Below are 22,631 nucleotides of genomic sequence, written 5' to 3' on the forward strand. Positions count from 1 at the left end.
ACAGGAGCCTGTCCTGGGGGTCCTGGCTCCGCCGAGGCCTGGCTCAGGGCTCATCCTGGTAACAGCAGGTCTTGGCCATCTGTCCACAGATGACGTTCCGGGCTCACGCGTGGGCTCTCCGTCAGCTTCCTCACAGGCCCGACGTCTCTGAGTGTTTGTGTGTCAACCCAGTGCTTTGTGTGCAGATCTAGCTCGTGTGGGGTTTATTCACGCAACGGGGGTGACCACTCCACGTCATTCCCTCTAGCTTAGCAAACACCTCCCAAGCGTCTGTCACGGGCCAGACTCTCTGCTCAGCTCTGGGGCTCAAAAATGGAGCCATGCGGTCCCGGGGCTCCAGGAGCTCCTGACCTCCTGTGGGCCTGGACGGTGGGACAGCCACAGCACTGTGTGGTCCGAGCTGGGCAGGGAAGGAGGCCCCGTGGCTGCTCATCAGGACCGGGTGTCGGTGGAAGCTTCCTGGCAGTAACGACAGCAGCAGTAATAGCGACAGCTGTCACTTGTGGAGCGCTCAGTAAGTGCCGGCAGGGTGGCAAGGACTGAGCTCTGAGCTCCTTTCACCCCAGCGCCATTTCCCTCGTGGTGCCCATGAGGTCGCTGCGGGCCGGAGAAGGTAGGCCCTGTGCCCAAGCCCTCCCTGCTGCTAAGTTAGTTCGAGCCCCTTGGGGTTTTGTGGGTTGTATGTTGCTGCAGCACACCCCGGCCCACCCCGACTGCGGAGGGCAACCGTGCGGGAGGGGGATCAGCTAGGCTGCTGGGATCTGGGCTGGAGGAGGGAGGCCTGGGCAAAGAGGCTGGAAGGAAGAGGGTGGATGGGGGAACCCTTCATGGGGCATCTAGGGGACGGGAGGGCAAGAGCTAGAGCACCTGCGTTCTCTTCTGGTCTTTGTTCTTCTCTGTAGGGTTTTTTTTTATGGGGGGGGGTGCTGTTGTGCTGGATTATCGTTACCCTTTTGGAGAAGAAGTTAGCATTTTATTGCTGCCTTAACAATTTCAAGGACTACCTTGCTGCTTTAGCGTTATTTATGTGGTAATTTTGAGCAGAGAGTAAAATATCATTTAAAATATGACGAGGCTACAGGCTTGGTGCCTGTTGGCTCATCCTCTCCCCTTGGCTGGCACAGTGCTGTGCCCGGGGTGCGTGTTCTGTACATTTTTAGGGAGAACAAATGAATACTCCTAACTATGATTATTTTTTCACAGTTAAAATCTTATAAGTTCTTATTTAATACCACATTTACTTATTTTTATTTTCCTGTAACCTTTATAGGAAGAGTAGGTACAAAAAAGATCGTTGGTAAAATAATAGCACCGCATAATAGGTATAAACACCTCTAAAAAGGTGAAAATTAATGTAATGCAATATTATAATATGTTGGAGCTGGAAAGTATTTTCCTGTCTGTGAATCATCTGAATCCAGTGAACAGAATATTTTATATAACCCTTAGCTCTTTATTTCTTTATTATACACCTCTTCCCTGCTTTTGCCTAGTCATTATTAGTAATTACATAAAAATCTGTTTTAAGCTACACCCCAGGGAATAGCAAGAATTGGTTGCTTGTCTAAGTGGCCTTTAATTAAAGTTGGAAAAAAACGGGCCGTCAGGATGGAGATACTTGTAAAATGCTGTCTAAAACAGAAGGCTGGTTTAAATGCAGTTAGGCTGAGACCCTTGTGCCTAAACGGATTAGAGTGTAATCTGGCCTTTTAAAAAGCCGCATCTGTCTGGGATGCTGTAGGCGTGGCCCCAGTTTTAAGCAGGTGAACACCGGGTAAGCCTTTAAGAGCCTTCTGACTCCTAGGTTTTTCTCATTTTTTAAAAATTTCCTACTTAAACATATGTTCTTGCTTCACTTTATGATTTAAGTGAGCTGAACAATGAAAATTATTCATAAAGAACAATATTATACTCAGCACAAGCACAGAAGTGAAAAGCTTGCCATTACAAGTGAAAAGTAAGGCCATTTCTTCTGTCTCTCCCGGCTTTTCTTGTGGCATTGCTGACGCTGTTGCTGTAGTTACTTTTTTTTTTTTTAAAGATTTTATTTATTTTTGGAGAGAGAGGAGGGGAGGGAGAAAGAGAGGGACAAAAACATCAATGTGTGGTTGCCTCTCACATGCCCCCTACCCAGGACCTGGCCTACAACCCAGGCATGTGCCCTGATTGGGAATCAAACCTGCGACCCTTTGGTTCTCAGGCTGGCGCTCCATCCACTGAGCCCCACCAGCCAGGACCGTAGCTCTTCCCTCAGACACCTCCCTTCACTGGTCTGTATTTCTTTGCTGAGGGGCGAGGTCCTCGGCCTACTTTCCTTCGTGTGCACGTCGCCTTGCAGAGCCCAGCCCAGAGCGACACTTGTGGCTGCTGTCCTTGCGGGAGTGAGGGGAGGCTCTTCCCTGTTGGCCTTTGCGACAGTGCTGGTGACGCGTGAAGTGGACTGTTCCAGGCGGAGGAAATGGAAGCAGTGGACTTTTGACTGTTGTATGCTCTTTGCTTAATGCTGCTCAGTACACACAGACACACACGTGCACACTTCCAGTGGGTGCCTATGAAGGTGCCCTGACACTGCGTGCCTTTCTGAGTGAGAGTGTCCTCACCCTGCTCGGCTCAGCCACCAACAAGTGCCAGGCCTTCCTGGGTGGCTCCCGGACTTGGGCTGGTCAGGGCTCTTCCTTGTAGCTGCTCTCAAGCCACCTGAAGAAGAGGTGGCCAGCTGTGGCAGGTTCTTGAACACCACCGTTTCGTCGGAAGCTGTTGTTGTGGTGTCGTGTGGTGTTGGAAGTGACACCACAGGAGCTGAACTCTGGTTTGAGTTGATGCGCCTGTAGTGGGGTTGGTTTCACCGCACCCTGTGTTACTTCAAGTCCCAGAGCCTATCAAGGAGGTCACGTGGGACCTGCCGTGCAGCAAGCATGTGGAACCCTCAGGCAGGGACTGCCCGGGGTCCTGCTGAGGCCCCAGCCTGCCGCCCTGCCCTCCACCTGCTCTGCTGCCCGGCCTCCTCCTGCTTCAGACTTGGGTCCTGCTCTGCTGGGGGTGCCTGTGGCCACCACCTGACTCCTTATGTGGCCTCAGTGGCCTCCCTGGAGCCTTCCCTGGAACCTGCCCTGGACAGATCGTGGCTGTCTGCATCCTGGTTCCAAATCCTGAGACAGTAACTACACAGCTTCTCTCCGGTCCATTCGCATCCTTGCAGGCCCCTCCCTGCCCTGTGTGGACCAGAGGCATCCCCCCGGGAGCAGGTCTGCAGTGCAGAAGCTCAGGCTCCACCTCAGGCCACCAAATCCAGTGGCAGCTCCCCTGGTGACAGAATGTACAGCAGAGTTTAGGGAGCACGGAGGTAGGCCACGGCCACCCGCTGCCTGAGGGGCTGCATGCACGCCTTTCTGGGGCCAGAGCTGTGGCCTCAGCCTTCTGGTCTGCAGGAAGCTTGGAAAAGGACCTTGCCTGCTGCTAGCCTCCCTCTCTGCCTTCCCTCTCTCACTGACGCTGGGGGTCCAGAGAGATGGGGGCAGGGCACTGTCCAGAGTGTGCACGCGGAACTAGGGTGGGCAACAGGGGTTTTCAGAGGGCTTTGAAGAGATGAGGCGGAGCGTGGGAGGCTTTGAGTCACAGCCAGTCAAGCTGGGCCTGACTCCTCTGGGCCTCCTTGCCCAGACACCCAGGCCATCCTGTGGCCTGCGCACTCTGGGCTTGTCCCGCCTGGAGCCTAATGTCCTCGCACTTGGGGCTGCTTGGCCCACGGACTCCTTTCCTCCAGCTCTTTGCTCCTCTCAGTGCAGACCTTCCCGCCCCTGTTCCCCCACAAGTGTAACCCTCCACGTCCCCACCTGTCTCCTGTTCCTGCGGCACTCACTTCCCTCTTCTCTGCAGCACGCCCTGCCACCTGTCCTGCTGTGTGTTTCGATGCCACGTTCGGGTCTCCATCTGTACCCGTCCCCTCCCGTGTTCCTGGGCTGGAAGGACCAGGAGAGCAGGCGCGGCCCCTGTTTCTCCTGTTCGCCATGCCAGTGCCTAGCAGAGCACCAGGCAGGCACATGGCATGGGTGCCCATGAGGTGTCCCAGAGGGCAGCCGGTGTTGGCCCCACTGTCCTCCCGGCTCCCCTCGCTGCTCGCCTCAGGTGCTCAGTGTTATTGGAGAGCATTGAATTATCTGTTTAATGAGTCCCAATCCAAAATCTGGCCAACCAGCCTTCCCTAGGCCTTTCCAGCAGCCTTCCTACTCCCTGCTCATCCCAAGCTCCTGCCCGCGGTCTTCCCCACGCAGACTTGGACTATCCTCGCTTTCCGCAGAGCACCTCTGCACTGTGGCCAGGCCAGCGGGACTGGCTTCAGGAGCTTGCTTGCTCTCCAGACCCTTCGCCCCGCAGAGCGGGGAGGGTCTTCTCTTCAGGGTCCCCCACTCATCAGTGCAGAGTGAGGGCTGGGGTGCAAGGCTTTCTCAGCAGGACTAGGGCTGCTCTGCGCTCTCGCGCCCTGCCCCCCGGGGTCTGAACTCCCGGCAGACGTCTACTTTGCATGGGGCTGATCCAGGTTTGTTTTGCCTCATCTTTTCCAACTTCAGAATCTGACTCACTGTTTATTATCCTTTGTCTTTACCAGTGGGAGTTTTGTTGACTTTCTCCCACAATCCTTTGTGGGTAGATTTAAACTAAGATAGGGTTTTTTTCTTTTTTGGTATCAAACCCTTGCATGCTTTGGTGAAGAGGAGCTAAACAAGCTTTTAAGCAACCAAAGAATTTATTAAAAAACTGTTAAATCATACTCTCTGGATAGAGCAAATACCGGTCCCAAGACCACACGTATATTTAGTAAGCCTCGCGGTACCGAAATTCACAGGCGCTCTGCCCCTCCCACGTCCTGGTGACTTCTCAAACAGCTGGAAGGCGACCCCACCCACCCGAGAGCTAGCGGCCATTGTAATTCTTGTCTGTTTTAACTTTATTGCGTTTTGATTGTGTACAGTCTCAGATCCTTCATAAGGGCTGTTCAGTTATCCATCAGTTAACTCTCACCAGCCTGTTTTTTACATGATAAAATTTTCCATTTTGTAAAGAGAAAAACAATTTCTTGGAGGCATTTGAAGAGCCGTGCTGACAGGACGGCAGTACAAAGGGAAGTCTGCCCCATGGAAGCACACGTTCGTTTTCACACTCGTGTGCATGGACACACCGCACACTTCACACGGAGGGAGAGGAATGTAAACAGTTATGTGTATGCTGTTTGGAAGCAAGATTTTCAGCCTGAAAGAGATACAGACGTCAGAGGAAAGACAGTAAAACCCCTTGGTGTGAGGTTAGGGCTGGAAAGAGTGTGAATTCATGGGCAGGCATTTCTCCTCCAGAAAGGACACAGCTCCCAGCTTTGTCTGCTGAGAAAGACTACGAACAATGAGCCTCTGTAGCATCCACATTGTGTTTGCTAATACCATTTCTCTCTGAAAAGAGCCGGGGGTCCTCAGGGAAATGGCTGGCCCCAGGTGCGGCGGAAAGTGGGGAAGGTGTGCCTTGGACACGCAGGTGCACGGTAACATTTCCAAAGACCGCGCAGCTGCGTCGCAAGGACTCAGCACCTACCTTTGGCCCACTAGCCAAAGACAGAATGGACTTAAACACGTCGGATACATTAACATTCCTGTGTTCACAATAGTGCTGAAAATGCAAGGACTGGCTTTAGTCACTTGCGAAGATGGCGAAGGCGCCCATTCATCATTCTGGGAGTCGGTAAAGGGAGAGAGCCAGGCATTTCCCCTCCTTTCAAGTTTGGAACGTCTTCGGGGTAATGAGGAGTGGATGGGGGGCGCTTTGTAGAAGAGTCCCAGCCAGTCTGTGCAGAAAGAACAGTATCACGAGGAGGTCGCCGTTTACTTCTGCCGTCCCTAAGTGAATAGTGGATTTAGGTGGCTGCCTTCAGCAGTTTCACACCAAACCCCACTAGCATGAAAAGTCGCTAGAGCCGTGCATGGCTGTTGCCAGGTCCCCAACACTGGTGCCCTGCCGCCCCCCCGCCAGGTCACCGGAGGGAGGAGCCCAGTGCCGCCTTCTACCTGACGCTCTGCAGTGAGAAGCGCAGCGGGCCCTCGGGAGCTGTCTCGCCGAAAGAAGTTTGGAGGATCCCGTCAAACCTCCAGGCCTAGCAGCCAGTTGAGAGAAAACACGGAGGCCAGGGGGGCGTGGGGGAGACACAGGTGCAGCCCGCGAGTCCCGAGGCCAGGAGTGGACGAGCGGTGAAGGAGGAGGAAGGCCATCGGCCCGGGCTGTGTGCGGGCTTCCTTGAAGTGCCGCTCGCAACAGACCAGTTGTAAAGGGACGTTTTTAAGATGCTCCTGGATATTTGAACGTGAACGCCCTGTCAGATTACATTAAGGAATTATGGTTCATCTCACTAAGCAAGATAGTGGCATTCTGGTTACTTTTGCTAAGGTGGTATCTGTTAGAAATACTGACGGATTAGCCAGTGAAATGACGGGAAGGCTGAGAAATACTCAAAATACTCTAGGGCAGCGGTTCCTACTGATGTGCCTCAATACCTGCCTGTTGAGTCAGGGGCACTGACCTCTTTTCCCTTCGGTTGTCAAATGAGAAAATGACAACAGCCAACACAACAGTAGCATCCAGGGTGAATGGATCAAAGTTACACCTTTTTTTTCTCAGGCAAAAAGTACCTTTTTTGGTACTTTTTTGGTGTGCTGCACAGTTTCCGTAATTAGTTTTCGTGTGCGGAGAGGTGAGAAAGGTTGAGATGCACTGCCCTGGGTGGTGCGGGGAGTGTGGGGGAGGAGGTGGAACCCGCTGACACCATGCTGGTCAGTTTTGAAGCGGGGTATTGGGCATCACTATGCTTCTCTTCCTGAGATACGTTGGGACATTTCTGTTGAGAAAAGGGTTAAACTTGTAAAATGGGGTCTCCTGTGGATCTTAGAGTGCAATGCTTTGGTGGGTAGGGAGTCGCTGCAGACTCGGAACAGCACCCTGGTCAATGGAGGAGCGTCTGTGCTGTGTAGCACCGCCCCCCGCCCCCACTCCCCCACCCCCCAGTACATACCTGGAGTAACTGTTACACTTGAGACACAGCCTGTGTTCCCACACTGCCTGGTCGGTGCAGGGCCCCGCGCTCCGCGGACAGGGAATCAAGGGTGAGATGGTTAGAAGTCAGCCCAAAGGCCACCAATACCTCTGGCAGGGATTGCCCGGAAAAGGGGCCGCTTGGCCTGGGCCGAGAGGGAGGGTGGGAACGTTAGTCGTGTGGCAGGGAAGAGAATGTTCAAAAGAAATGAATCACGCCAGCAGAGGAAGAGCGGAGGAAGAGCGTGCATGCCAGTTTGCCTGTAGCTGGGGAGACTCTTGAATAGACTTGGTCAGAAAAAATTCATGGAGGCTGGATTCCCCAGAACCTTGGGGCCAGCTTGGGCACCTCTGGCCAGGGTCCTGCCTCTTATTTTGCCTTCCTGGTACAGGGCCTGCCAGGCACTCCGGGAATATGTAACGAAGGAATTTACTCCGTGTACAGTGAGGGGCCTGATCTGAATGCACAGCTGGGAGAGTGCGAGGATGATTAGAAAGCATGAAAAATTCTCTGGTGGAACACCTGTCGGTTGGATAAAGATCACGCTTTGCCATAGGTGCTTCTCCACTCTGTAAGTGCACTTCTAAGTCAGGCGGCCTGGGTGCCGTGTCACACGGCAGGCGGGGCCCCGGGTGGCGAGAGCGAGAGCTGCGGAGCGATCTTAGTGTTTCTGGGCTGGCTGCCGCGGTTTCTCGAGAGCTCCTGTGGCGCAGACCCTGTGGGTTATACCTGTCATTCTCCTCTGACAGGGGTTTTACAGATGAAGAACCGGAGTCACAGAAGTCATTTTCCCACACCAGTGACAGCAAAGTATAATTAAACCTAGATCTGTTTGAATTCCATCTTCAGCAGAGTTTTAAAAAATGTAGATTGCAACACATTAATGGGGTATGAGACCAATTTAATTGATTAGAGTCAGAATTTTTTAAAAAGTGAGGTAAGATGGGGTAGAAAACCTTTCCAGTATCACGTGAGAATTCAGCAAGAACTACACACACTATAATAAATATTGTGGCCAGTTGAGCAGATATGTGATGAATACACGCATTGACTGAACATACCCACAACGTGTATGTTTCTGTGTGAGTTTCTATACATACGTGTATGTCAGGTTGAATCTGAAGTACATTTCTTATGTGGGACATGTTCAAAAACACTTGGCTTTGCAGCGGGCTGTCTGAGGGAGCCTGGTGGGTGGCCACACAGGGTTCTGAAGTCCCAGGATGGTGCAGATGTCAGGGCTGTCCACAGAGCTCCTGTCCGGCCTGGGAGGGATGCACCCACGAGGCTAGGCCCTTCATGGGCTGGCAGAAGGTGTGGACAGAAGCACGCACTGCTGCCAGCCTGGCCCAGGGTCAGAGAGGCTTGTCAAGGCCAGGGATGTGTTGGGCCAGCTTCCGGTTGCCTCACACCCTTCTCCATCCCTTGCCTGGCTTTGGCCGGTGAGTTGTTTCATTTGGTAGCATGACCTGGGAATGACCTCTGCTTCTGTCGCTTCTCCCTGTGTGGCCTTTTGGGAAAAGAGGACAACCACTTTCCCGTTCAGAAGAACTTGCTTGGTTCCGGGAGGTCACTGAGTCAGCTGTCTTCCTCTCCAGGGCTGCCTTCTCCTGTTCACTCCCTGCAGGGAGCTTGACTGCCGCTAGGGGGGCGCAGTCTCAGAGGCCCTCTTCTCTTCAGGGCAGCCGCAGCGGCCTGCTGGGGTGGGGCCCAGCTCTCTGGCAGGCCCCTCTGGCCACTTTAGTCGCTCCCCTGAGAAGGGCATCTGCGTCTAGGGGCCACACACACTTCCATCTGCTCCAGAGTTTTCCCGCAGGCCTGCTTTCTTTTTTCACTTCTTCACGTCCGCATCAGAGCATGTGGATATGCTGGGTGGCCCGCTTCCTTCTGCAGGGGAGACAGGTCCTGACCTTGCAGGAAGCACAGTGCAGAGGCTCTGCTGGAGGGAGAGCACCCAGTTGGAAGATTCCAGAAGACCTGGGGTGACTTCCCCCGGCAGGTGCTCTTTGCCAGTCCGACTGCCCCTGTGCCTGGGAAGCCGGCTCCCTTCCTCCTCCTCCTCGCAGTTCTGTGTCTTCTGAGCCTCCTGTTTTCTAGTGTCCACACAGTGAAACTTACTTGTAGGGGGCTATAATTATTTGAATCTTTAAAATACAGGGTGGGACAAAATCAGGTTTACAGTTTTTCTTGTGGAAAATAATACAGTAATAAGTAACTCAAGAATAAACTGTTTCACATACTCAACACTGTAACCCTTACACACGTGGATCCCTGTAACCACCAGGGCATGATCAGGGTCCAGACCAGTTCCGCCACCCCCAAATCCCCTGGGCTCCCTCTCCATCGCCACACCCTCCCCCACCCACAACCCTGTGCAGCCAGTGGTCTCCGGAGGCCTCATATTCAATATATAGACTCCCCTGCAGGTGACGTTTGGGAGCCGGCTTCTCCCCCGCCGCAGTGTCTCTGAGTCACCCTGCTTGTCAAATGATAGTTCCTTTCTGCTGCCGAGTAGAGCTCTGTGTGTGGATGTGCCACCGTGTGTCTCTCCTCCCACCCGCTGAAGGACAGGGGCTGTCAAGGAAAGCCGCTGTGAACGTGCGTGCTCGGCTGCGGTTCTCATCTCCCTGAGGCGGCCCGCAGGGTCGGGGCTGCAGGGTTTGTGGCAGTGCCTGTGCCGTCTACGGGAAGTGGCCCTTCCCGGGGTGGCTGTGCCGTTGTGCTTTTCCACCAGCAGCCTGTTAGAATTCCGCTTGCTTCTCATCTTCACTAGCATGTGGATGGTCAGTGTTCTCTATTGTAGCCGTCCCGACAGGGTGGTGTAGCCCTCTCTTTGTTTCAGTTCGTGCTTCCCTAGTGGCCAGTGGGGTTGCACGTTTTCCCGCATGCCCAATTTGCCGTCTTTATTTCCTCTTTGGTGAGGCATCTGTGCCCGCTTTTGGGGTTGTTTATCGCTGAGTTTGAGAGGTCTTTACGTGTCCTGGAGATAGTGCCCTTATCAGATATGTGATCCACGATATTTTTTTAGTCTGTAATTTGTCTTTTTATTTTCTCAGCTCTGCTTTTGGCAGAGGAAATTTTATAATTTTGACAAAGTTTAGTTTATCCATTTTTCTTTTTTTTGGTGGCTCAGCCTTTTGTGTAGTTCTAACAACTCTGCCTACTTCGGGATCACGAAGATTTTCTTATGTTTTCTCCTAAAAGTTTTGTAGTTCTATGTTTTACACGTCGATATGTTCTGTTTGACTTTGTGTTTGGATGAGATGGCAAGTTTAGGCCAGGTTCCTTTCCGTGTGTGGATGCCCGGTATTCATTCTCTCCCCGCTCGCTGTATGTGGCCCGTTGGATCGCTGTGGCACCCTCGTCACAGCCGCACGGCCCAGGCGTAGCTCTGTGTCTGCACACTGTGTCCTGCACTGCTGGCCTTCGTGTCTGTCTCTTTACCCCCAGAACCTCGTCTGGGTGGCTGTAGATTTACATCAAGTCCTGAAATCAGGCCGTGTAGTTTTTCCAGCTTTGGGTTAGCTATTCAGCCTTCTCTGCCCTTTCGTGTAAATTTTAGGGCAGCTTCTCTGTAACTCTACAGAACCCTGCTGCAGCCGGGATTGGAGCTGTGTGAACTCTCCAGCTCACTCTGGGCTGAATCTGTGCCTCTGCTACATTCCTGAGTCTTCCAGTCCATGAACCAGGGTGTTTCTCTTTACGTAGGTCTCCCCCGACTCCCCTTGACAGTGTTCCATAGTTTGCAGCACACAGGTTCTGCGTATCTTTGTTAGACTTACGTCTGAATATTTCAGTGTTTGAGGGGAGCTGTTATAAATGGTATTTTTTTTAAAATCATTTCCTGGTTGTTCATTGCCTGTACGTGGAAATATAGTTGACTTTTGTGTATTGGTCCTGTGGGCTTGCTAATAAACTCACTTATTCTAGAGCAGGGGCATCAAACTCATTCTCACCGGGGGCCACATCAGCCTCACGGTTGCCTTCAAAGGGCCGAATGTAATTTTAGGACTGTGTACATGTAGCTACTCCTTAACAGTTAAACGAGAGCTTGTCGCTGCCAGCAGGTAGAAACAGGGTGTTGGGCAGATAAAACAAGGTGGAGGGCCTGATTTGGCCCATGGGCCTTGTATTTGCCGCCTCTGCTCTAGGGGTTTAAAAGTAGCGTCCCGGGATTTCACATGGACACTATCTCCACGCTATCTCCATGTATCTCCATGTATCTCTGGACATGGAGATACATATGTCCTCCATGAATGAGGACGAGTTGGTTACTTCCTCCCCAGTCCCCATGCCTCCTGTTGCCATTTCTTGCCTGACCGCACTGCCCACAAGCCTTCTCTGATTGTGCTGGGCTGTCTGTCTCTTGCCTCTTCCCTGAGTGGGAACAGAGGTCACTTTTTACCAAATGGAGAATTATTAAAACTGAAGAGAAAATAATCATAAAAAGTTCAAGAAAACAGCCTATTCTTTTTTTAAGAAAAAAAATAGCCCAACCATTAAAAGAACAAAAGAAAAATCGCTACATCTGTACAGAGGCATATTTGTATGTGCACGTTTCCTGTTCTGGAATTAGCTTTGGAGAGTTCTTACTCCAGCCCTTGCGGAAGAGCATGGCCAGTGGAACTGAATCATCAAGCAGAGCAAAACCCTAGCAGCAGACTCCTCTGCCACTTGGGCAGAAAGGACCGCAGTGCCCCAAGCGCTCCAGCTGCTCTGTGTGTGTGTGTGTGTGTGTGTGTGTGAGAGAGAGAGAGAGAGAGAGAGAGAGAGAGAGAGAGAGAGAGCGCGCGAGCGTGCGTGAGCGCGAGCGCCTGCTGCTAGTGTAGGGACGGGCCTTGCTCAGGGTGTTGCCTAGTAACGTGGTGACTCGCAACCTGTACCTCTGTCACTGCGTCCCGGCCATTTGTCTAGGGAACGAGAGAGGAGATGCTGTGCCTGCCTGTGCTCTCCATTGTCACAGCGTTAGAGTCTGGACAGCCTAGGGACAGTGCACGAGCAGGCGGCTCCGTTGGGAAGCTCTGGGGGCTGCCTGCCCGCTTTTGTGAAAACCAGGGCTACCCTCGGGGACAGTACTGCTTTGTGGGAAGCCCGGTCCTGAGATTCCGGGTGCCCCTCTGCCACATCTCTGCCTTTCCACATCCTGGCTGCCACCCAGCTCCCAGACACTGTCCGAGTCGAGTTCTAGAAAAGGAAAAGGGAGTTCACAAAATGGAGATGGGGTGAGGTGGGAACACCATCCTAAGTGTGCTTCCTGCTCCCCACTCCTGGGAGCTGTGAAGCCCCAGCTGGCTGTGCAGAGCTTAGGGCCCCACCTTCCAGAGGCTCTGATCCTGGCCTAGGGACACCTTTGAGACACACTGCCCTTGGTTCCTCACCGTCCTTAGAAAAGAGGGTGGGGTGGGTGGGGAAAGGTGACTGACGTGTGCCCACAGAACTCTGGGGTCTGTGACCCCCGGGGTGCCTGCAGTGTTTCCTAGGCAAGGGGCTGCAATCTTGTGGAGCTGAGGTGGGCTATGAGTCCCTGCCCCACATGCTCATGCTCCGGGCCCCGACACAGGGACTGTCAAGCCACTCTGTTAAGTGGCTTCATTAGATTTTGTAAGAAATTAGACCAAAGTTGGAAAACACAGACACTGTGAGGGTGCGGATGGGCGTGCCCACAGGCGTGTACTTGCCGAAGGCTTGCATTTCGTCCACAGTTAGCTGTCTTCACGTGCTTATCTGCTTGCTCAGTCATATCCAGAAATAATTATTCTGTAGCATTCTGATTTTATTAAAATACAGTTAATACTGGGAAATATGGTTAGAAGTAGGTGACTGCCAAAGACCGCTCTGGGCATTTTCAGCCTCTGTGACGAGCCCTTTCTCCTTGGTGTGGCCGTTGTAACATGCACACAGCTGGCCGGGCTGTTACCGGGGGGAGATCAGCAGCGTAGCATGCTTACGGGCTTTGTGCCCTTCAGTGCCCCTTCTGTGGTGGACGGGGCCTTCAGCTTGGTAATGTAGTGATGCCCACAGTCAGTGCCTGTGGCCCGTCACCAGCCCCTCCCAGGCCCCTCCCTGCATGCAGGGAGGTAAGATCGGTATCTCTTTGTTCTTGGTTAGAACCTGGAGCCCGGGAGGTTGTGGGGAGCGGCTGCACCAGCCACTCCTCAGACTACGTCACTGTCTGCGTGAGGATGGCCTGATCCAGGCTCCCTGAGCATGCCACACCTCCTCACCGAGCGTCAGTTTTCACGTCCTCGGGATCAAGGTGGTGGTACCCTGTCCCCTTGGTTGGCCAGGCCGTTCTCTGCAGGAGCGGCGGACACCCACAGTGTAGGGGCTACCGGGATGGTTCCCCCTTTTCCATGGAAATGTTAGGAAATTTGGGCTGTTTTACCTTATCCCCAGCCACCCACTGACTTGCCAGTAACAGCGCGGCCTTATGCAGCACTTCGCACTTTGACAAAGCCCTTGCGCATGCCCATCACTGTGCAGGTTTGCGAAATAAATGCTCTTTGCTGCAGACACGTTTTCAAGAGTCATGGGGTGTGTGTGTGACAGAAATCAGTAGGTGACGACAGTGTCGGGCGGTTCCAGATGCCTGGGGAATGGTGAGTCCCCTCCGGACAACCCGGAGGATTGTAGAGTGAATCCGCCTGTTTCTAGGAGACGAAAAGTGGCTTCCTGGCAGCTGAGCTGTCGGAAGTGGTGTCTTCCTGGGGCTGGTAACTCGGCCTGTGGCGTGAGTGTCAGTTTCTCAGCGTGGACAGCGCCTGCAGCGCTGGCCAAGGAGTGTGTGCTGGGCTGGGCTGCGGCGCTACAGGCCGTTCTTCAGCCAGAGGAGGAGGAGCGAGTCGCCGCGCTTTCCGGGTGGCTGGGGCAGCGGGGTTTTGGAAGGGCTCTGTGAGACAGCGAGTGTGCTTTGTAGGTTGTGGTGTGTGATATGTACAGGGTGGGCCGGGGGGGTTCACAGTTGTGGGTGCCTGGGCACAGAAGTTCTTGCATTGTTATTTATTAATTACATTGTTACTTCTCATATGAACAACTGTAGACCTACTTTTGCCCCACCCTGTATATTTTGTTGGACCCTTCTTCACTTCTTTTCCTTCAAAAATTTTCCCTTTCAGAAAATTTCACACATCATAGCCATACAAGGCCTTCTATACTGTTTGCAGAGGTCCGTGGCCTCCCTGGGACCGACTTTTGGACCTCGAAGTTAGAACCCTGATTTAAGGGAATTAAACTACAATCAGGAAGAAATTTGAACTTGAAGGCCAGGTGGACCTGATTCTAACTCTTGCAGGTGCTCAAGTGCAGGGGACCCAGGTGCTTACTCAGCTCTGTGATTTGGGGCAAGAATAATGGAACCCAGTTTTTTCTAAGTGGAGAAAAGTAACGTGAACGCTGCCGTATCTTGCCGAGTATAGGGCACGCCCACGTTTGTGTGCGTTACACACGGGGTTATTGTGCCTGCTGTCACACCCATGGTGTGTCGCCACTGCACCCATGTATAATGCACGTCCGTATTTTTCCCTCCAAAATTTGGGCAGAAAAGTGCACACAAGACGTGGCGCAATACAGTATATCCTGCAGGGCTGCTGGGCGCGTTAGAGATGACACGTGAGGGTTATCAGGCGCTGCCTCCCTGCTTCCTCTGTGGGGTCGCCCACAGTGCTGCCGCCGCTGCCGCCGCTGCTCACTGGTCTTAAGCATTTATATGCTAATTAAAGTAGTTACCGTACCAGTGAGGCTGAGACAACTGTGGGTTTTTCAAGTTTCTTGGTGGGAGGGACTGCGCCTTCCTCAGCTTTTATTTTCCCATATAACTTTACACATAATTTTTCAGTAAATGTATTGAGTTGAATTTTTGGAGCCAAATAATATTTATGTTAGTCCAAATAATGGATACCATTGAATTAGAATGATTTTAAACACATGTGAGTGGTAATCTTCTTAAATAAACCAAAAAGCTACTTCTATATTTTGAAAAATTATTGATTTAGATTTTTCTATTTAAATTTGACTGTGTTACTCCTAAGTGACACCTTAGTGAGATCGGCCAACTTTAAAAAGAAGTCTGTCATACTTTGCTGTATACTGAGCAGCCCATAATTACCAAGATTATCCAGTTAGCATGAAGTGCAGTTTAGTTTTTGTTTTGTCGCTGTTACCATAGCTGGAGTTGGGTGGGTATTTAAACCTTTGTGAACTCAAAATTCTTTTATGATGATGGAATATTTCATGTTTAATATTCTTGGTACAGAGTATGTGTTCAAATATTTTACCAGGTATGTGTTTTTTACAGGTTCATATAATATATAAAATGCATTTCTGTTCCAAGAAAAATATCAGTGGTAAACAGTTGGGAGAGAGCTTGCATATTTTCCTTTATGATCCTGTCTGATGATTAATGCATTCAGCTGTGTTCAGCCTCACGTTTAACCAGGTTAGTGTTTAGTTTGGGTTAGGCTGTTTTGCTTATGAGAACAGAAGCGGCCAATCCTGTGCTGTGCCTGTCTTCCAGATGGAGTCTTTGCATTGTTTCCAGATCACGGTGCTTAATGCAAGGTCAGATTTTCCTGTGAAAACAGATTTTGGATTAACTCTGCCTGTGCACTTGCGCACACCCCGTCGCACCTGCCCGTGCACTTACGCTCCAGCAACCTGCAGAGGTCATGGTTCCTGTTTCAGGATGCCAAAGAGGGGCTGAAGCCCTCCTGAGCAGCAAAGGGGCCCAGACCCAAATTCTGAGTGCACGGGTACATGAGTCCCCTTTCGTGCAGACCATGGGGGTCAGTGGGGACAGCAGGTGTGGTCTCGGACGAGGCCCGGAGCAGCCAAGTCTCTGGTTCTCCTCAGTCTGCTCTGCTTGACTGTGGTGAGGACTCCGTGCAGGGCTAGCACACTGCCCACTGTGGGCCTGATGTTGAAAATAGTTTTATTAAGAGACAGTCACACCTAAATCCTTTGGAGTTGCCAGTGGCCGCTCACCCACTTCACCATCACAGCTGGGTGGCTGTGACAGAGACGACTGTGTGGCTGGCAAAGCCTAAGGTATTTATTTTCTGCACGTTTCTAGAAAAAATGTGCTGACCCCAGATATAATGCATTAAAAAAAACAATACACAAACAGTGGTTGAGTCTCAGCTCTGCCACTCAGTGTCTGTGTGACCTTGACCATCTTTGTGGCTAATTCGTCCTGCACATGGCATCGATCCGCTCAGTCAGTGAAGAGCGTGTGCTGGCCACACGTCGAGCACTGTTCCAGGCTCAGGAAGTCAGCGGTGAACAGAACAGATGCAAACACCTGCCCTCGTGGGAGCACATTCCAACACAGTGTATTCCGTGAGGGGAGTGGCAGTGCACCCTTCCCAGGGAAGCGAGGTGGGCCCAGGTGGCTACGAGCCGTCAGGATGCTTCTGGGCTCCAGCAGTTGTGAGTTGAATACGTGCCCAGTGACGCCAGCTGCTGTTATTCTGCCAAGTGCAGGGCTTGTCACGTGTAAGCAAGTAGACCCTCAGTCTGGGGTGGTGCCCTGTGCACTTCCCCTGAGCACTTTGTGATGGAGATAGTGAGGGACCAAAGTCACAATGGGCACACCTGGCGCCTTCGCCTCCTCTAGAGGAGAGACCACAGGGCGCTCTGTGTGAGCCCCACCGCAGGGACAGTGGTGTCCATGGGCCCCGCCCAGAGCAGTGTGAAGTTCACGAGTGTGCTTGGTGCAGAGAACAGTTCAGGTGGAGAAGGGGAGGACGGAAAGGGAAGGTTGGGTGCCTCCAGTCTCTTAGTATTTATGGGTAGAACTTACTTGGAATTTTATGCTCATTTCATGTTTTAAATTCTCATTAGACATTAGAACTCTTGGATTTTGAGGTTCTTTGCACACGCATAGGAGCAGGGAGGAAAAGGACTCCGGATGTAAGGGGCAGCGTAGGTGAGTGGTCTTCGAGGTGGGGTTCTGTTTGAAGACTGGAGGTTGATATGTGAAAATGTGAAATTGATACCGGTCTCTATATACACTGAAGGTTGGTAGCCTAGTGAAGTCGGTGTTTGTACACGAGGTCCCCGGACCTGAGTGTTTCACATTTTGTCCTCGGGCACATGTGCCGGGTGGGGAGAGCTCACTGGTGAGCAGCGTGCGTGCACAGTGTTGGGGCCCTGGGTGCCCCTGATTGTGTGACTTGGGCAGAACGATTTTGTTAATTTTCTCACTTGTAAAATGAGGAGATTGAACCATGTTTTTCCAGGTCATTTTCAGCTCTCGTTATGTGATTTGTTAGTTCTCTCTCCTGCGAGACACTGTCCCTTCCCTCGTCCTGACCCAACACCTCTGGTCTCCGTGTTTCTCGGTGCAGAGGACATAGTAGTGGAGCAACAGGGCCCTGCCCTTTGGGAGGAGTCACCCGTTTTTTCTTCTTAATCAGTTTCCTTCTGTCACCCTCCTCTGTGGGCAGGACACCCTGGCATGCCAGAGTGAAAGTCAGAAGACTGAAGGGGGATGGCAGGAAGAGGGCTGTGTCTGGCTGTGGCTGGCTGGTTGGCTGGCTGGTTTTAAGGTGGAGTTTTCAGAGGCGAGCCTTGCTGTGTGAATGCGCCCCGGTGGTGACTAAAGCTCTCCAGAGGCGTTGCCGTCATCTCCTGGGGCACGTACTCAGTGCCCCCTGTCCATAAAGCCTGACCCTTGGCAGGTGACTGCAGGAGATAGTCACACCTGGAAGCATACGTGGTGTGAAATGACCACGCCAGGGTTGCGTCGCGCAATCACAGGTGGGAAAACTGCAGCTTGAAAGCTGTGGTTTGTGACCTGGCGGAGATTAAATAAAATCCATATATGCTTTTTGAAAGTACAAAAGAAAAATCATTTGTATTTTATATGAAAACATGCCATTCTTTTGGAACTTTCATGTTTAGAATATGTAGTTATTAGCAATACATTTGTGAAAAATCACTGGCCGATAAGTAGGAAAATATACCTCAGTAATTCTACCAATCAGGAGCAGTGCCTTTAAAAATATAAGGTTAATATTTATGACTTTTAATATCTTTAATGTCTGTAGCATTCCAAATTCATGAAATTCCAACAGAAAAAGCTTCAGTAGATGAAAAGGCAGACTATAATTTGGAGCTGCTCCCTGCCGGCCTGCGCTGCGCTGTGTGTTCCGGAGGCAGAACAGTGTGAGTAAAGGCCGCCTCACTGCCCTCTGGAGGGCGTGGGGGGTGGGGGACGGGGAGGCTCGGATGTACGTGGTGGTTAGGAGCTCTGCTCAGAAGTCAAGGTCCAAACCCTGGCCCGCTGTGGACTCAGAGGGACCCTGTGTGGGCCTGTTTGCCCCCAAAAAAGAGGACAGCAGAAGTCCTACCTCCAAGGCTTCTTGGTAGGATTACGTCGGGTAGTTCAGGGGCCGTGAGCGCTGTGGGGGGAGCCGTAGCAAATGCTAGCTGCAGTTATCTTTGTTTGCACGAGTCCGCTCTGACCTGTCTTCTGGAATCCAAGCCCATCTCCTGATGGAAGTCCTTTGGCATCTGGAAAACAAAGTGTTGGGAATGGCACTTCAGGTTCCGGATCGAGATAGCGTGCAAGCTCTTCTCCCTCCGTGTTGCTCCTGCTGCGTGCGTGCGTCCAGCCGCAGACCCTGGACGTCGTGGCGAACACCAGCCTGATGAGGCTCTGAGAGGTAGAAAGCAGGGCATCCCGCCCGGGGACCTGGGGAATTGAGCCTCAGCCTGAGGGGGGTTCTGTGGATTTTCTTTGTGCCCCGCATATCTCAGGCTGGATGTTATAGGAGCTGTCCATCCAGAACCACCAATGGGTGTGGCCAAAACAGAAGAAAAACAAACGAGCAGACCAGCAGAGGCTTGTTAAAGGGCTGAGAAAGGGGCACCTTGGCAAGACGGACTTCTAGACAGTAACCACCCTCTTTCAGACAAACACCAGGGAAAATGTAGCCCCACCCTCATCAGCAAAGGCCAGCAGGGAGCCCAGATTTGAACCTTCACTTGAATATGATGAGGTCGCCCTCACCCGGCTGGGTGGTGTCACCGGAGGCTGAGTGGGGAGCCAGGACTCTCCTTCCCACTCATGAGTAACAAGGCTCCCTCCCTCCCCTGCACTGCTGCTCGTGGAGGTCCCATGGGAAACTGAACCCCTACCTGTTTGAGAGAGCTGGCCATGAAACTGGGGTTTGACCTTCCACCCAGCAGTAAGGAGGCCCTTCGCGCTCACCCCTCGGGTATCAAAGGAGGCAGAGCGGGGGACCTGGACCCCCACGTGGCAGGAACGAGGCACTGCTCCTCCATCCCCACCCGCACCCTGTCGTGGTTAGAGAGCCAGCTGAGCAAAGATCCACAGTCCCCTAAGGCTATACCCCCAGCGTCTGGAGTACAGTTAGAACTCACATGTTATACCCAGAACAGGGAAGTCTCAGCCTGAATGATGAAAGGCGATCAGCAGGTGCCAGAACCTGGGTGACGCAGGCGTTGGAATTACCTGCCGAGGGTTTCGAAGAGCACTCAGAAACATTCTTCCGTGAGCGATTAGGAGCACTTGAAGCAATGAAAAAGGAAATCTCAGCAAAGAAATAGAGGATGTAAAGGAAATCCAGGTGGGAATTTTAGGGCTGAAAAATGCAACAGCCCAAATTAAAGTATAAAAACTCAGTCAGTGGGCTCTGTAGCACAGTGGAGAAGACGGAGAGTCGGTGGACTTGGGATGGAGTAAGCATTACTCATTCTGAACGACAGAAAGCAAGCAGACTGGAAAAAACTGGCAGGGCCTCAGGGACCTGCAGGACTCTGATGAATGGTCCACTGCTCTGTCGGCGGAGGCCCAGGGGGAGACGAGGAGGAGGACAGGGCCGGAAAAGTGTGCGAAGAAGCAGTTTCCCAACTTTGGCAAGAAGCAAACCGACAGACTCAGGAGGGTCCCAGGTGGGCTCACGTGTCCTTGGTTTGGCGTAGGGATTGTGAATGACCCACCTTGATGGCCCTATTCACCCACCCATCACGTCTTTGCTTCGTGATGATTCGGACCCACGTGCCTTGTCTTAGTCCAGGTTATGTCGACCCGAGTTTTCCAATAAAAGCGGGACAAGAGAGTCTCTTTGCTACATATCTTGCTTTCCTAAAGCAGCACTTGCCTGGGTATATACCCGGTAGAAGTGAGTGCTTATATCCACCAAAAGTCACGCACATGGGTGTTCGTGGCAGCCGTGCGCACACTAGCCCAGTACTGGAGGCAGCCAGACATCTTCCCGTTAATAGAATGGGTGTGTGCTCGCAGAGGGACCGTGCGCGGCAGTGCACAGGGATGGGCGCTGTGGTCGGCAGCAGTGTGCATAGTGAGGGGGGAATGGGCACAGCAGGGGGTGCACGGGAGGACTCCATTCACCCCAAATTCCAGTAGAGGCAGCAGTAATCGAAGATGATAGAGGCTAGAGTACTAGTTACCGTGAGGGGTTGCCAGCTGATGGGGGGCATATTGGACCCTCTGGTGCTGGGATGTTCTTTGTCTCGGTCAAGTGCATACGTGTGAAAGTCTCTAAGCCAGGGTTCCCCAACCTCTGGGCCTCTGCCTGGTACGGGGCGGGGCCTGTGAGGAACTGGGCCGCATAGCAGGAGAGGTGAGCTTGAATGTGATGTGCTTGAGTCATCTCAAAACAATTGCCCCTCCCCATCCCACCCCCAGTTCATGGAACAATTGTCTTCTGTGAAACTGGTCCCTGGTGCCCAGAGGGTTGGGGACTGCTGCTGTAAGCTGTGCCCTTCAGAGCTGCACGCTTTACTACAGTAAGCTCAATGTTTACACAAAATGTATGTATGTTCTGAGTCACACATCTCTTCCACATAAGGCCTCTCTGTTGCCTTCGGGGTGAAATCGAAGCTCGGGATTGGGATCTGTCACAATGCTAAATTTTTGTGAAATGAATATAATAGTTGCAGATTAAAAGATGCTCAGGCTTTAGCAAACAGAGCAGTCAGTTGTGGAGAAAGGACGCGGAAGTGGTGCTGTGGTGCTCCCGGCAGGCTCCCTGTGCGACTCCTGAGGGTGCTGGACACGTGGCCAGAGACCTCTCCGGGAAGAGTTTGGCACTAGAGGCCCTCCTGGGTCTGCAGAGGCTCACAGCACAGCGTCCCCATTGTTGCCGACGGCTTCAGGGCCTGGGCCCTCCCTGTCACCACCCAGGGCACAGTGTCTGTCTCTTTGGCCCCTTTGTCTCCCCTCCTCAAGTCTGAGCGTCCTCAACTGTATGCTTCGAGGTTTTGCAGCACATTTAATATCATTTCAGCCACTATATCTTCTCTGAAGACCAGAGACACCCTCCTGCAGTCTGTATAGTGCGCTTTTTAAACCGAATGGGCCTGGGCTTCCCCCTCACTCAGCTCTTAGACAAGTCAGCTAACCCTTATAGACCTCATTTTCTTCCTCTGGCAGACAAGAACATCGATTCCTGCCTTGAGAAGGGGTTACGAGCACCCGGTTTGTGCATGTAACAGTTCGGCATGTAAGGAGCTGATGGGTGTGCTTCCTCCCTTTCTCCTCCCATTCTCCAGCAGAGGTGGCGTTTCTCACAATAGGTGTGCTTCTGAAGCATGTCGTCCTTACTCACATTCCCCTCCTGGTGGGCCTTCCACGTGACGCTCTTCAGAGGCTGCCACAGGCTGTCGGCCAGTCACCATTCCTAGATGGTAGGCCAGGGGCAGAAGGACAGGCTATTGGGCCTGCCTCTCCCCTTCCCCCAGGTTCGCCGTCAGAGCAGGGTCCAAGTACAGGCCGGGCCCTCCTCTCCGAGCTGTCCTCACAGGCTCTCCATACGCCATCCGGGCCCATGTGTGGTAGGGTTCCAGAGCCGGCTGCAGACTCTGCTCAGCAAGCCCTCCTTGGACACCGTGGGCTCAGAGGTGGAGTCTCCAAGGCTACATTTGCCAGTGGCTCAGAGCTCATCATGATACAACGGGCAGCTGAGGTTCCGTCCAGGGGTTAAAAATTAACGACTAGATGTGTTGCGGACAGAACTCTGTTTGCTCAGCCATTGAGGTGTGACATGGTAGGTGATGCATTATGGGTAGGAATTACACCCCAAGTAGCAGAGGTGGAATGCATATTTTTAAAAACTTGCTATATGGGTTATTTTTGTCTACATGTAGCTCTGCGTGTTAGCGCAGATGTGCCAAAACAACTTTCCCGAGCTGCTTTGTTTTCTCTGCGCGGACACGGTGTTCTGAGCGCTCTCTGGGATTCCTGCGTTCTCAAGTCAGATCTTGTGGTACTTCAGGGAGGGTTTAAGTCATGTGCACTCGAGTGCATTAGAGACAAATGCACTTTCTGATCCATATTTTCCTTGCTTCTGCTTAAAAACAGAGGTCTTTCATCTAGCTCTTCAAATACTTCACTGGCCAGCTTTAGACGTTTGCTTAATTAAACTATCTTAAAGAAACGACAGTAATGGAAAAATAAGTCTGTGCTTCTACTTTTTTCTTGTGGTTCAGCGAGTTTAAAGTTCTTTACAAAGAATGCAACAAAAATGTCATAAGTAGAAGGATAAATAAACAGGCGGCATTACTACCTACCATTTTA

General features: G+C 52.1%; 1 protein-coding gene across 1 annotated transcript in view; it reads left to right on the plus strand.

Annotated features, from left to right (window-relative positions):
* ATXN10 (ataxin 10) overlaps window positions 1–22,631 on the plus strand; it is a 134,583-nt gene that overhangs the window by 75,244 nt on the left and 36,708 nt on the right. The window lies entirely within an intron of this gene.

Source organism: Desmodus rotundus, chromosome 3 (assembly GCF_022682495.2).
Source record: "Desmodus rotundus isolate HL8 chromosome 3, HLdesRot8A.1, whole genome shotgun sequence".
Classification (NCBI taxonomy): Eukaryota; Metazoa; Chordata; class Mammalia; order Chiroptera; family Phyllostomidae; genus Desmodus; species Desmodus rotundus.